Genomic DNA, 13731 nt, shown 5'->3' on the forward strand with positions numbered 1-13731 from the left:
AACCCAGTAACTTTACTCTCCCCAAACACAATAATGAATTAATAAAAGAGTTGGCGCCAGTGTTTTTTAATGAGTCACATCAGCCCAGCAGCTTTTTACAGAGCCATTTATGTTTTATGTTGGGTCCTGTGGTAGGCTCACTTCGCCAGCCCGTCTGGGGCTATAAGGGGATAAGGGGAATTTGGAGTGACCTCATCCCCTGTTAGCCAGGGCCAAATGGGCATGGAGGGCCTCCCCACTTCCCTTGAGCCTGGGGGGCACACAGGAGGCAGCAGGCAGCCGAGGAGCACCACGGCCGGCTATGAGTGGGTTCACGGCTGCCGGGACTTTCCGTCATTCCCTGAGAGGTGTAGCAGTTTAAATTTACTTTCTGTAAATAGTGGTTTGTCAGACCTCACAGTAGTTCATCACATTAATGCAGACTCATTTGGTTACACTTGAAGTAATCCGTTGATTTTATCGTGTAGTAGATGAAATGAACTCAATCAAGGAGACAATTTGGAGACAGCGCTACAAGACGAGGCACGCTTTGAGAGATTCTCTTGTTTGCTGAAGAGAACAAAAAGACGTAGCAAGACGTAGAAATCGAGCGAGAGTGGAAAAGACAAAGAGAGAGAGAGAGAGAGAATAGTTCCCACAGATTGAATGTCTGTCAAACAAAGGGTATCAAATCCTCTGTGAGCAAAACAACAATTGTGCCTTAACCGTTGTGACGGAGCGAGGCCCCTCAGGCAATAAGAACTGCAGTCAAACATAACAAATAAATCATGGCATCTCAGGAAGCTCTGCACCACACAACCAAGAAAGGCAGTGGGTTTTTTAGTCAGCACAAGAAACCACAGGTGATTACTCGGCGTATAAGCGCAGGATTCTGGGTGCCACGGCTGGCCCGGGTTCGCTAACTGGAAGACGCTTCTTATTACAGTAAGGGGAAAAAAAAAACTTACAGTAAGTTGTGTGTGATGTTATATTGAGTTATAATTGTATGTTTGTCTTTCTGGATATTTGCTTTTGAAGTCAAATTCAAACTTGTTTCGCTTTTCTGAGCTTGAGCGGGTTCACACGTTTTTTTTTTCTCTGGGTTTCCAGAACTCCCCAGAAGGCCACAATATGTAATTTTAAGAAATTTCCTGCAGGGGTTAAATACAAAAAATATGTGCCAGTCAGTCCAGGCAGCAAAGCAGCAAGTCAAAACCTTTTTACTGGAAGGATTGAATTGTAAATTCACAGCCTCGAGACAAATGAACTGTACCAAGTATCCTGGCAGGGAAAAGCTTGGCAGAATCACTGAATCCTCTCACTCTTTTTCCACCTCTGATTTGCCCACTCCTGTCCATTCTTTTCGACAGAAAACTGTACATGTCTTCCAGGCTCTGTCCTCCAATTGTCAACATAACAAAGTGATTTATGTTGAGTAACTTTGTAAAAGGAAGTGGAGAGGGTTATGTTTAAGTTTTGGGTCGTGGGTGAAGTCATACTACACAGCAGTTAAACAATGATTTAACAGCCCATGTGTTCTGACTGAGTTGACAGACTGGCTTTTCCAACTGCCCCGAGCAAAATGATCATCATTGTTTAATATGCCCACACAGAGCCACTGTTTGTGGACTGTTACAGAGCAATTTAAACGTTCACAGTGAAACATCACGGGAGCGTTATCTGATCTTGTTGCTGGCGTCAGCAGTATTTTGACTGTGAAAACTATATCCTCAACACTACTATCTGATGCAAAGCTGACAGCTCCCAGTCTTTCAACAAGTGGCTGGCTAATGGCTCTGAGAGAGACACCTAGTGACAGACGGCCCAGTGTCTCCAAACAGACCGGCATTCCTTCGCCTCAAACTTGTTTGACATATGCCTGCTTTTGGCATCGCACAAACACGCATTTGCTTACGGCAACAACGCAAAGTAACACCTCTGTGTAATCACTTGTCACTTAGGGAGGTATTGTTTTTCATGAGCGCCACTGGGGAGTGTCATTATGCAATCCTTGTTTTTGTATCTGTAAATCATCAAACGTTAATTCACAAATCTTTTTTTTTCTTTCTTCTCTCTTTCTTCTCTTTGTTTAAACATAATGTCAGGCTATGTTGACTTGCAGTGGTGGAGAAAGAAGTATGGAAAGAGTGAGAAGTCAGTGAGACATAAAACACTTTGTGACATGATGAAGTCATCCTGACAGCTTGCTGTTTCCATGATGTGGTAGAGCTCTTTGGAGTACTCGACATAAGGACTTCAGCAGCAGGTCGAGCAACACAAGAAAACACGCCACAACAGGAAAAAGCAAAGGCAGATGATGGCAAGAAAATTTGAGAAATAAGGGGAGAGACAGGAAATAAAGCAAGAGAAAAAAGTTCAGAGTGTTAACACTCAGTGTGATGGCTACTCTTCTAGATCTGAAAGTTGGTGCTACTAATGTGTCTTGTTTTTTAATTATAGGATTCACACAGGCAGTAATGAAGGTGTTTCCCTCAACTCAGGGAGAAAACAATCCTTGCTCTGTATAGAGAGGCATAATGGATGGGTTTCACCACCGCCGCTTTTAGCCCCGGGAGTCAAAGCAACACTCAAGACACAAGCAGGCCCAAACACACACATGCTGAACAACACACATTCACACACACGTTTCACTTTGTGCCAAAAGATCTTTTAATGAGAGCTTCAAGGCAGCCTGAAAATGTAAATCCTCACAATCAGAGCAGCACACCTGCAAAAATAGACATAGGAAATGGTGTGCAGATAGTTTCCTTGTTAATTATAGTGCGGTAGAGGAGAGCCCCCTAAAACCACCTGTCTAACCCCTCCCTACCACTTGGCCTTAATTGCTATAGAAATTCCAGAAAAAGACAGGTATCAACAACTCCCAGATTTACTGCTCAAAGTCATGTCACAATGGAGGACTGTTCGCAGATTTTGCAATACAGGAGCATTTATGGGGCAACTGTTGTGTCAGTGGTTCCCACAAAACCTCAGATTTATCTACACCTGAGGAGTACGATCATGTAACACACCGGATTTGTGAACACAAAACACAATTACATAGCTTTGTGACATTTTTAACCTTGATGGTTTTTCTGTGAGAATGACCCTAACAAATTCAAAACAAATTGTTTATTGTTGTTGTTATAATCAGTTTCTCCTGTTTTTATTCATTTTAGATTAAATTTAACCTCTGTGATCCACGACATATCTAAATTTAAGGCACATTTAACTGAAAAACTACCACAAATCATACTGTTTCAATGACGCTTTTGTTCCAAAGCAGTGGTGTTGTTAGGCCTTAGCATCCAAGGCTTCAGCACCAAATGCTTTAAAAACAGCCAGAGATCTAAGAGTATATAATATCTATCTATCTATCTATCTATCTATCTATCTATGTTTCAAAAATAAGATACTTGTACTTGAATAAATGTACTTTGTCAAATTCCACCACTGCTAAGACTATTAACTATTTTCCCAACTCTAGTGAATAAACTTTTAATGATAGCATTTGTAAAGTATTCTGTTTCTACACAGTACTACTTACTAACAACTACTAATATTTTTTAAAAACACAATTCATAATTATTCTGGAAAAAGGGATTTAAGGATAACTAAGGTGCCAGACTGCATAAAAAAGCAGCAAAATAGAGCTTGTTTATTAAAAGAAATCCCCAGGTAATACCCCCCATACAGAGGTCCGGGCTAAGCCCCCAACATCCCCAAATCCTAGAAACACCTCTGTTCCAAAGTAGCTATTTCCATGCACATGCAGCTCATTTACCAGCATACTGTTGCTAACAGTGTGTGATCATTGACTAAAGTATGTCAAAGCTGGTCATTTGCTTGACGTGTAAATATTTACAACCACAAAAATGTGAGAATGTTTTTGATACAGCTGACACACTTGTGATCACAAGTACATGGATCATGAGTAATGACACATACCCATCTGGAGCACATAAGAGCGAGCACAAATAAAAACTGATTCCAAACTGTCACTGAAGACGAGCGAAACGCTGTGACTGAGCACCATGAAGGTAAAAAGCTGCTCTGCATGGACAGCTCGTCCTCGAAAGAGAAAAAAGACCCACGGATGGTGCTCTGGAGGAGGAGAGGGATATTACTCTGCCTCAGAGATGAGCTCCATTTCTTCCACTCCAGATGTCACCGAGTCAAACTGATAGAGCAGATGACAGCGGAGGGCGCCACAGAGATCCCTGGCCTTCAAACAGGCATCCCTCACTCGACCGTGTGGGTGTTTTTTTTTTCAATTCACTTCGATCAAAGTGTCCCTCACACTTATGTCAAGTCTGTCCGGGGAAATAAGCAGCGGACAGCAGGTGCAAAGCCAAGGCAGTCCAGCTGTAGCGGTTTACCTACTGACCAGTCACTGCAGCTGGAGTGATAAACCAAAGCTACATACAGCTGCATGATCATCTGATATCCAAATCAAACAGCACTGAACACACCGTGTTACACACGCCTGTAACTAGTGGAACCTGTTGACCTAGCACATACGCCAGCATCGATAAATAATCTGAACTGACATGCTGCTAACTATGGGAACACAATGAATAAACTTGTATGTAAACTAAGTGCAGAGATTCAGACACACCTTACTCCACAGGCATTAGCCTCCGCTGTTTAAAAGGTGGAAAACAATGCTTCTCTTTTCCAAGTGTTCATATGTTGCTTATAAAAAAAAAAACAGGTCAAGGACTGGTGACTCCTCTGGTGAATACACATCAAACACATGCATATACACACTAACACACACTCACACACACATATGCTAATAATAAAGAGCTCCACAGGCACTGGGTAACACTTGAAACACTCACTAATAAGCAAATATGTGCACACAGGCACATGCCGGCACACATGCTCAAGTAAGTTTTCATATAAACTCAGTGTCACTCTCACGTTACTTAAAGCAGAGAGAAACAAACAGTTAAACACTGCATGCAAACAAACATGTGTGTTAGGACGTTTTAGTGTTTACACAGGAAAAATCTGGTCAGATTTCGGGGAAAACAATGATTAATTGTCTCAAGTGTTTTGCACACTCTGTCTCTGTCTTCAATTAAAACTGACGACCCGTTCCCCCAAAAAAGCAGTCTCTTTCTCTGTCTGTTACAGGGAGAGCGAAAGAAGACAAACAATGACTAAAGTTACAGATTCTGGACTTTTTAAGTATAATTTACTCACCCGCTCTGGTGTTGATGAGGCAGACGGACAGATGAGGCGGTTGACGGAGAGGTCTGATGAGCGGAGCTAGCCGGGGGGAAAAAAAGGAGAAATAGATGTGTGTACGTTCATCAGAGTCCTTCTGACAGCAAAGACAGAGTAGCAGTGAGCCTCTCTCTCTCTCCCTCACTCACTCCCCGTCTTGCACTCTCTCCTCCTCCTCCTCTCTCGCAGTCTCTACCTCTTAAAAATCACTCTTTCACTCCCCAAACACAGGCACACACTCACTCTCTCACTCACTAAGAAATAATTATACTCTCTGATTCATAAAGCCTTCCTTTGTCACGTGACCCAACACTTCAAATATACAGCACATTTTTTCACAAGCCACAAAATGCCTGGAGGGAAGAAAAAGGCCCAGAGAGCTTAAGTTTCTGTTTTTAATTCTCTCTCCCCTCTTTGTCTCTCGGGTGGACTCTTTTTTCTCTCCTTCATCTTCTTGGCTAAAGAGTCGGTTTACCTACACTACCTACAAACTGTTTGCGCATGGCGAAATGCGGAGCCGTGTCTGAGATCACTCGTGTTTAATCAATAAATTCACAGTTTAATCGGAGAGGATGTTTCCTGAACACAGAGTATTATGTTTTGATTTGATGCAGATGATCCTTTATTGGCCAGTAAGTTTATTTCCGAGAAAGTCTAAGTAGTTTCACCTTTATTCCTGGTGTGATCAACTTTTGACTGTTGCCCCCCGCCCCCCCGTCTATTCACTAAAAGCCTGTAGGTGTTGATGTGTAACTCCTATTTGTGTTTGGCAATGTGTTTTATTGCGTGTAATGTTTCTGTGACAATCTTCCCAGAGCCATGACAATAAATCTGTTACCACTGCTGATGCTACTACTGCTGATAGGACTTAAAGGTTCAGTGTGCGAGATTTAGGGCGATTTAGTGACATCTAGCAGTGAGGATAGCAGCATCTTTCCTGTTAGAATCCCCTCAGTGTTCATTGTTGCTGATTTAATCAGCAATTTTCCATTGAAATTCACTGTTTCTCCTGCCCTATGACATGTCACAAGTGGCCTGCTCGCCTATCACCTGTAAATGTGCGCCCATTTATTTTCTCTGATAATTTAATGTGTGTTAACCAGGGATGCATGATAATATAGACACGACATCCGTATCGGCCAATATCGGCTTTAAAATCAACTATCGGAATTTGCCAACATGAGTTTCCTTATTTTGCAGAATGAATGAATATTTCACTGACAAGCACTTTATGTCATGTCTTCATTTGCTGGTGGACAATCATTATGATGCATGATATATTAACTCCACTACAAAAGAGTTTTGATGTTTACTAAAATTGAATGGGGAAAAGAGTGGCTATATCGATTTCTGTATCAGTTATTGCCCAAATGATTTGTTATATATTGGTATATCGGATATCAACAAGAAATCCAATATCATGCATCCCATGTGCAAACCTTATTTCTAATCCAGAGTTTTTGCTGGGAGCTAAATTATCTGTAGAGGTCTCTTTCTCTCCAAAAGAGACAAATTAGGTAATTTAAATCATTAACAATACTTAATAAAGCAGTTTAAAAAAAATCTGTGTTTTTCTGATGCTCTTAACTTTGGTGACCCACCTGAAAAGGCGCTATCTAGAACCGGTTTTTGGTTTGTCTGCTCTGGGCTACTGTAGAAACACATGGTCGTACAACGTGGTGATCTCCACTATTGTGCAACCTATGAGCAGCGTGAATTATGTGTGTTTCTTGTGTGGCTTTGTTTTGTAGTTTGTTGACATGCTGCTCTAAACTAATTGCCCCTAGTGGGATTAATAAAGTTGTTTGAATTGAACTGAATTGTAGACAAGGACATGCTCAGATGTAGATATAACTGGTTCATTCTAAGGTAACAAAAACACAACGATTCTTAGTTTCAGGTGATTATACACAAACGAAAACATATTATATTCCATTACTGCCAAAAAATCCCCTGAAATCCTTCACACTGGGTTTTTAGTATTAAAGAAAGTATGAGGAGCCTTGTGAAACTAATTAGGGAAGTATTGGACACAGAGAAAAGTGATAGAACATCTAAAAGATTCTCACAGACGATTATGAAAACCAGAATTTGGCATTCAAAGCTGGAATTTTTAGGATACACAACATCTGTCAACATCCTGCCAAACATTATGCAGTTAGGAATATTTTTTTTTTAATCAAGACAAAAAAAAAACCTCTGCAGATTTCTGTAACTAAAATCACTTCAGCTCTGAAAACGAAACTAGCGGTGGCACATCAGCTGCGGGGAAGTTCCCGTGTGAGATGGCAGCAGCAGCAGCAGCAGCGGCTGTAGCGACAGAGTTGGGTGTGCCCCTGAACGTGCCCCTCTCTCCATATGAGATCATATGTTTCAGATCTGTGTTTATGTGTTTGTGGTCCTGGGCGTGTGCCCTGCTTTTCTGAATGTAATGTTTCTCAAGTTGTTTTGGTTATGGCGAGCACCTCAAACCTCAGAACTGGGAGGAGAGGGCACACCTCAACTGGCACCTCAACGGGCACTTTTACCTCTGCAGCAGAGCAAATGTAAACTACACCATCTGAGGAAAACAAGTCAACGTGAGACATGCATGCTTCTTTAACACAAACAATCTAGTCTAATTAATATCTAAACTGAGTAAGTGCAGCAAGCATTTTCAAAATAACCAACTTATACATGCACTACTTATTCTCAATCTTCATCTAAAGCGATGCCCTTCAGGCATATTGGCCACACATCAGTTCACATCCTCACAAATCTCAGTCTGAAGCAGAATTGCCAGCCAATGCAGCATGTGGAACTTTTCTTATAGTCTTCACAGCTATCTGTACATTTAAAAAGCTGATATACCCGCTGCATATTTTGTTTATAAATCACAGTAACTGACCTAATACAGGCAGAGATCTTATCCCCAAATACACTGACCCCAATATGTCTCCAGGATAAAGTCAAGCCATCATAATAATAAAAAACACAAGTACTCCGGCCTCGCTCTCGTCATTCCTATAGCGCTTCCGATCTTTACAGCCACATATGGTCCACAGTAGCCGACTGAAATGTTCTTTCATGCATTTTTTTGATGTGGATTTGCTGGTACATAATCAGGGCGAATGAATGGATAAGCGGCGTTGCCTTTTGGAGGAAACCTTATATTCAGGAAGCACAGATCTGAGCCACACTGCAAAAAGCACTTCAGCTGATCCTTATCTCGTTTACATTTGATTTATGTGTTGCTTATGAGGCCACTACAGGCTAATAGAAATCCCTCCACTGTTTACATAGCAGTACTAAATCAGCAATATGAAAACAATATGAAACAAGAAGGTAAATAGGACGCTGGAGGAACTCTAAATCAGACATCAGAAAGACGTGAACTGTAAAGTGTGAATTTTAAGTGCGATGCCATCAGGCCCGACTGAGACGTGTGTGTGTCTGTGTGTGTGTGTGTGTGTGTGTGTGAGTGTGCGCGGCATGCTGTCCTCCTTATTAAATTATGGCAGTGAGTTTAAGCAGGGGCTGTGTTTAGGCTTTGCACATGTGTGTGTGATCTTGCAACACGCACGTCTGCACTTGTGAATATGTGTGCGTGCGCATGGGTGAGTACGCGTAGGCAGTAGCAGCAAGAGGGTCAGAGGTTACTAGTGTTTGTGTTTCAGTGTCAGTGAAGTGTGCTCCAGGCAGAGATTTATGATCATTGTGTCTGGGAGGCTGCAGAGTGGGGGATAATGAAGACAGATCAGGGTGCTATCTCTCTCTCCGGGCACCACTGGAAACATGGCCTATGGCCCCCGTCCGTTCTCGTATCATTAACTCCAGCCTGTGACATCATAACGCACTGCCCTGACATCAATCCCGGCACTGTGTGCTCTGACAAAAAGTCGAACGCAAGATGGCCAGTTCCTCACAGGAAGTCATCCGGCAAACACAGGCATTGTTGGGGCCTTTTTGCAGCGTCTCTGGGTGTGTTTACGAAGATATGAAATATTCATGGAAACATTGTACTCAGTCGTGTGTTTCCACTTTAGATTCAATGTATTTGCATTCGCAGAGTAGAGGCCCGAGGCTCGCTGGCAGAGGAGAGGAAAGAGGAAAAAGGGGGGATGATGGAGGGAGCAAGAGAGGGAGGAAGTGAGGTTATAGGGGTTAAAGTGAGATGGAGGGAGGGGGAGGAAGGCGAGAGGGCTCTTGGTACAGGGAATGTGAGAGACAGGGGTGTGAAATAGTAAGAGGGAGGGAAAGAGGAGAGGGAGACGGAGTGTAGAAGGAGGGAGAGGAGGGTTGATGGGATTGGTGGTGGGGAGGTGAGAAGGGGCGCAGGGAGCTGGTGCCTGTGGCGGCAGGTTTTAATCAGTAACAAGATGCCTGTAATGAGATCACTATTTCCCCACATTCAGATTGATGTCATGTGAAGTTTGGTGCCACACTGAGACAGGCAGGGGATGCGGGTCGAACACACACACACACACACACACACACACACACACACAACCCGACTCACATTCATGCACACGCACAACACACAAATATACACTTGCTTGCACTTTCTTGGTTACAGACTTAAACACACATCCTGTGAAATGAAGGAGCTCATTCATCCCGCCTGGCAAAGTGCGCTCATTTAGAGTCCAACCGCCTTGAAGTAAAAACATACACAGAGGAATACTACTCACAGGAAAATGACTTACTCATGGCAGAGGAGAAATGTATGTGTTAGGGGACCGAAGGGCATATACCACTATGTACTCCTCTAACAAAAACAAATGAGCACAAAGCTTGGAACAGTTAGCGCGAGAGCCAAAAGCTTTTTTACTGCAGAAGAAGGGAAAACGAGAGGGGGAGAGGGAGAGAAAATAAAAAGACGAGTGTGTGTGTGCTCTTTGTGCATATTTTTGGGGTGCATTCAGAGGCTGTCGACGCAGCTACCAGCGTGTGTGCCAGCACATGAGCCTATTCCCCAACATGTGTGTCCAATGAAAGGTGAACGGCTCTCCTGTCTATACTTTCCTCAAAAATCAGCCATGATGTCACCATGAACCCATCTTGAACCCACCTCTGTCAAAAAGCATTACTCCAGCCCTCCCTCTCTCGCCGCCTCATTTTCTGTTCCACCTCTCCCTCCTTCACGCTCCGCTCCTGCCTCTCGAATTCTTCACTGAGCTCCCATTCTTTTGCTTTCCTCCTTTTCATATTTCCGTATTCTTCAACATTTCCCCTTGCCCGTCCATGTCTCTTTTCTCCCTCTCGCTGAAGCACACAAACTTCTTTCCTTCTTTTTTTTTTTTTTTTTGGCAAGCGTGGTCTAATTGAATCACCAAAAAGTGCAGCCATCTGCCAAAAATGCCAGGATGTTCTGATTATCATAAACTTTGTTTAAGCTGTGGTTTTATAAAAAAAAAAAGTGCTCTGAGTGCATGAGGGCAAAGCCAAAAAAATAAAAAGCAGAAAAAATGAGGAATAGGGGAGAATGCAAATGAAAGAGGGGAGAGGGAAAGAGAGAGAACACTGGGGAAGAGAGGGGTGGTGGGGGCAGCGAGAAGGCAGCCAGAGAGCCACATATGGAAGTGATTCTGTAATTACTGCAAATCTGTGAGCTCAAAAGGAAAGGTCTTCTTTTCCATGCCTCTTTCCCTGCACATAAAACTGCCCTTGTGAGAAAGTTGGGCACTAAATACTGAGCAGGAAACATGAAAAAAACTCAGTTTTCATTCGCTGTTGCTTTTTGGCGTGAGACGTTAGTATATAAATATGGATATGGTATATGTCTAGCGTGTTAAGAGTCTGTTTTTGCTATTTTTCTGCACAGATGGAGAAAAAAAACTGTGGTGATCATGAGGCTAATTCCACAAAGTCCACTACTGGAAAATGTTCTGCATTCTTTAGTCATTTGCTTTGCTTTCCTGAGTTTAATCAACCGTCCTGGAAGCTAATCTAAAACAAACTGGAGGGGGTTCAGCCTGGAGTAAACTCTCATTAGCCACACACCTAACTGGCATCACTCACATAAAGCACATATTCAAGGTGCGTAAGGGAGGGGGCGGTTAGGAGATGGGTGACAGACAGACAGACAGACAGAAAGACACACAGACAGTGCTGAAGACTGTCTTCTAAGCCTTAGGCAAAGCAGTGCAGGTGTGTATGTTGGCAACGACTTCTGTTCTGCTCAGTCCCCAAACAGTTTGAGCAGCCTGTAATTATCTCGTGCCCTGCCATAACGTGTTCTCATGATGAGTACTCGAGTCATACACACACACACACACACACACACACATACAGTAAACACACCCGGACTGACGCAGCTCGAGCTATCCTTAGACACATCCAATTAATCACGGCAGCAGATGATTTATGTAAAGTACACAGTCCTACCTTCTTCGCCTAGAGTCGCATCGGCTTCAAACGCGAGCTCATTCACCCCGAAGTTGGAAACATAAATAGTGGATGAGGAGCGCACGCACGCCGAAAGTTTTCTGTGAGGGAGACAAAACAAAAAGTCAGGGGGGCAGTCTTCAGAGAAATCCTCACAACGACAGCACGGCGGCTTGTAAAGATGACGCCATTTGGTCGCGCGCTTCAGAGATCATTTCAGTCATTTGTCAGATTACCTTCGTTTGTTGCCAATCCGTCACTGTGTGTCCCGGCTGCTCAGAGTCAGGGGCGTCGATGGGAAGCGACCGAGCGCGACGATTTCTGGCGCTTTGACTCCCCCTAGTGACACACAGGAGGACTACAACACACAGAGACGGACAACCCAAACAAACAAACAAGTAATAACGTAAGGAAATGATAAAATAAGCAAGTCAAGATTGGTAAATAAATACTAAATCTGATCATATTGCCTCTCTGATTTGGGCACAATTAGCCTATTCTTTTAGAAATAATCATCTTGTATTTATTGTGCTTCACAATAGTAAGCACGAGAAAGGGAATTGAGATTTATTTATATTGGCAATGTTGGGAAGGTTACTTTGATTACAGATTACTACTCACCCTGTTTAAAATGTAATAGGCAATGTGACTATTTTAATGACTTTATCAAAGTAATGTCACAATTACATTTGAATACTTCTTGATTGCTTTACTAATAAAGGCTGAATTTTTTTTTGGGGGGGGGGGATAGGCTATGCCACAAAAAGGTATTCCTGCACAGTGAAAAGATGCAAAGCAACAGAATGAAAGTTATATTCTAAATATCTGATTTTTACTGAATAAAATATATTCAGATGTAACCCCTTTGTAATCACCAACATTTTGATTAGTAACTATAATGTAATTACATAATTTAGTTCTTGTGACTGATTAGAATTATGTTTTTTGTTATTTAGTTACATGTAACAAGTTACTCTCTGAATATTGGTGCACTAACAAGTCATTAAAGTCCCTAGATGCAAAATGATAAAATAGGCTTAAACAATAGCGCCAAGCATTTTTTTTTTTTTTTTTTTTACAACTTTGTGATAAAATCCTAACATCAAGTTTATTTGAACAAAAGTTGTAGTTAAAACCTGATAATAAAAAGAGAATAGGAATTTACTAGTCCGATGTTATTTCAAGATGTCTTCTACTAAGAGAAAATCAGTCATTTCTGATAACCTCAGACATTCAGGCAACAATATATTACTTTAAAATGAATGACAGCTCCAGATCTCTAAATCATATTTAATAACACTGTATAAAATTTGATCTTCAAAAACTGAGATGCAAAGACAAAAGGATTTAATCATTGCTCACCCAGTTTCAGGCTAAGCTGAGGTGCTGGAGCCATAAAACTGAAAATGAATGGAGAGAAAAAACATGAATGAATCAAATGAAATGAATGAAAACTTGTTTGTGTGCAATATCAACATTAAAGTGTGTACTATTGCGTTAGGACTTCTAAGGAACATTATTTTTTTCCAGATAGATAGAAAATGTGTCAATGCCATGAATCGCCACTGAGGGGCGCTTTTCACAAGCTGCATACATAGTTGACCTGCATGTTCAAAGTCACACAGCAGGCTACAGTTTGTTGCCGACTTAATATTAAAGAACTTATCGTTCCGGAAACACATTTTAAAATTGGGAATACAATAAAAAAGTGAGAACTGACGCGCACAGAGTGGACCTACTTTTTCTTTTTTAAACGCAAAAAAATATATACATGTTGAAATTATCAAATAGGATTTACATTTCAATAAAAAAAATCTTTATTTTTTGCGAAGTTGAATGTTTGCACTATGGCTATCAGCAGCTTTTTTTGGCATGACATAGGTTTAGTTGCGCATCTACAGTTTCCTTTGGCACATGGGCTTTAAAGTTGACACTTGCTCGTTATTTGGCATGTCAATGTTTGGCATGTCTCAGTGTTTACCATCCGTTTGCAGTGCTGCTTGTCAGAGAACAAGCAGTCACGGTGAGCCACGCCTATTGTCCATGTGCTTCATCCTCCAATCTCTCCATCCCCGCGCACCACACGCTCTGTATTTTGCATAAAATGTGTATCAGTAGGGCAGCGCTCTCCCCGGCACATGCAGCGCGCAC

At 42.0% G+C, this 13731-nt stretch overlaps 1 protein-coding gene across 3 annotated transcripts in view; it reads right to left on the reverse strand.

Annotated features, from left to right (window-relative positions):
- rarga (retinoic acid receptor gamma a) overlaps positions 1–13731 on the reverse strand; it is a 65519-nt gene that overhangs the window by 38860 nt on the left and 12928 nt on the right. The window contains exons 2-5 of one of the 3 annotated variants that reach the window (XM_042491321.2): positions 12943–12980; positions 11817–11938; positions 11581–11681; positions 5191–5256 (exon numbers count right to left, since the gene is read on the reverse strand). The gene's annotated coding sequence lies outside the window, so the exon portion shown is untranslated. Of the gene's footprint in view, positions 1–5190; positions 5453–11580; positions 11784–11816; positions 11939–12942; positions 12981–13731 lie in introns of those variants that run through there. The other 2 variants (XM_042491322.2, XM_042491320.2) reach the window with 2 other exon arrangements.

Source organism: Plectropomus leopardus, chromosome 9 (assembly GCF_026936395.1).
Source record: "Plectropomus leopardus strain MGB_pleo_1.0 chromosome 9, ASM2693639v1, whole genome shotgun sequence".
In the NCBI taxonomy this organism is placed as follows: domain Eukaryota; kingdom Metazoa; phylum Chordata; class Actinopteri; order Perciformes; family Serranidae; genus Plectropomus; species Plectropomus leopardus.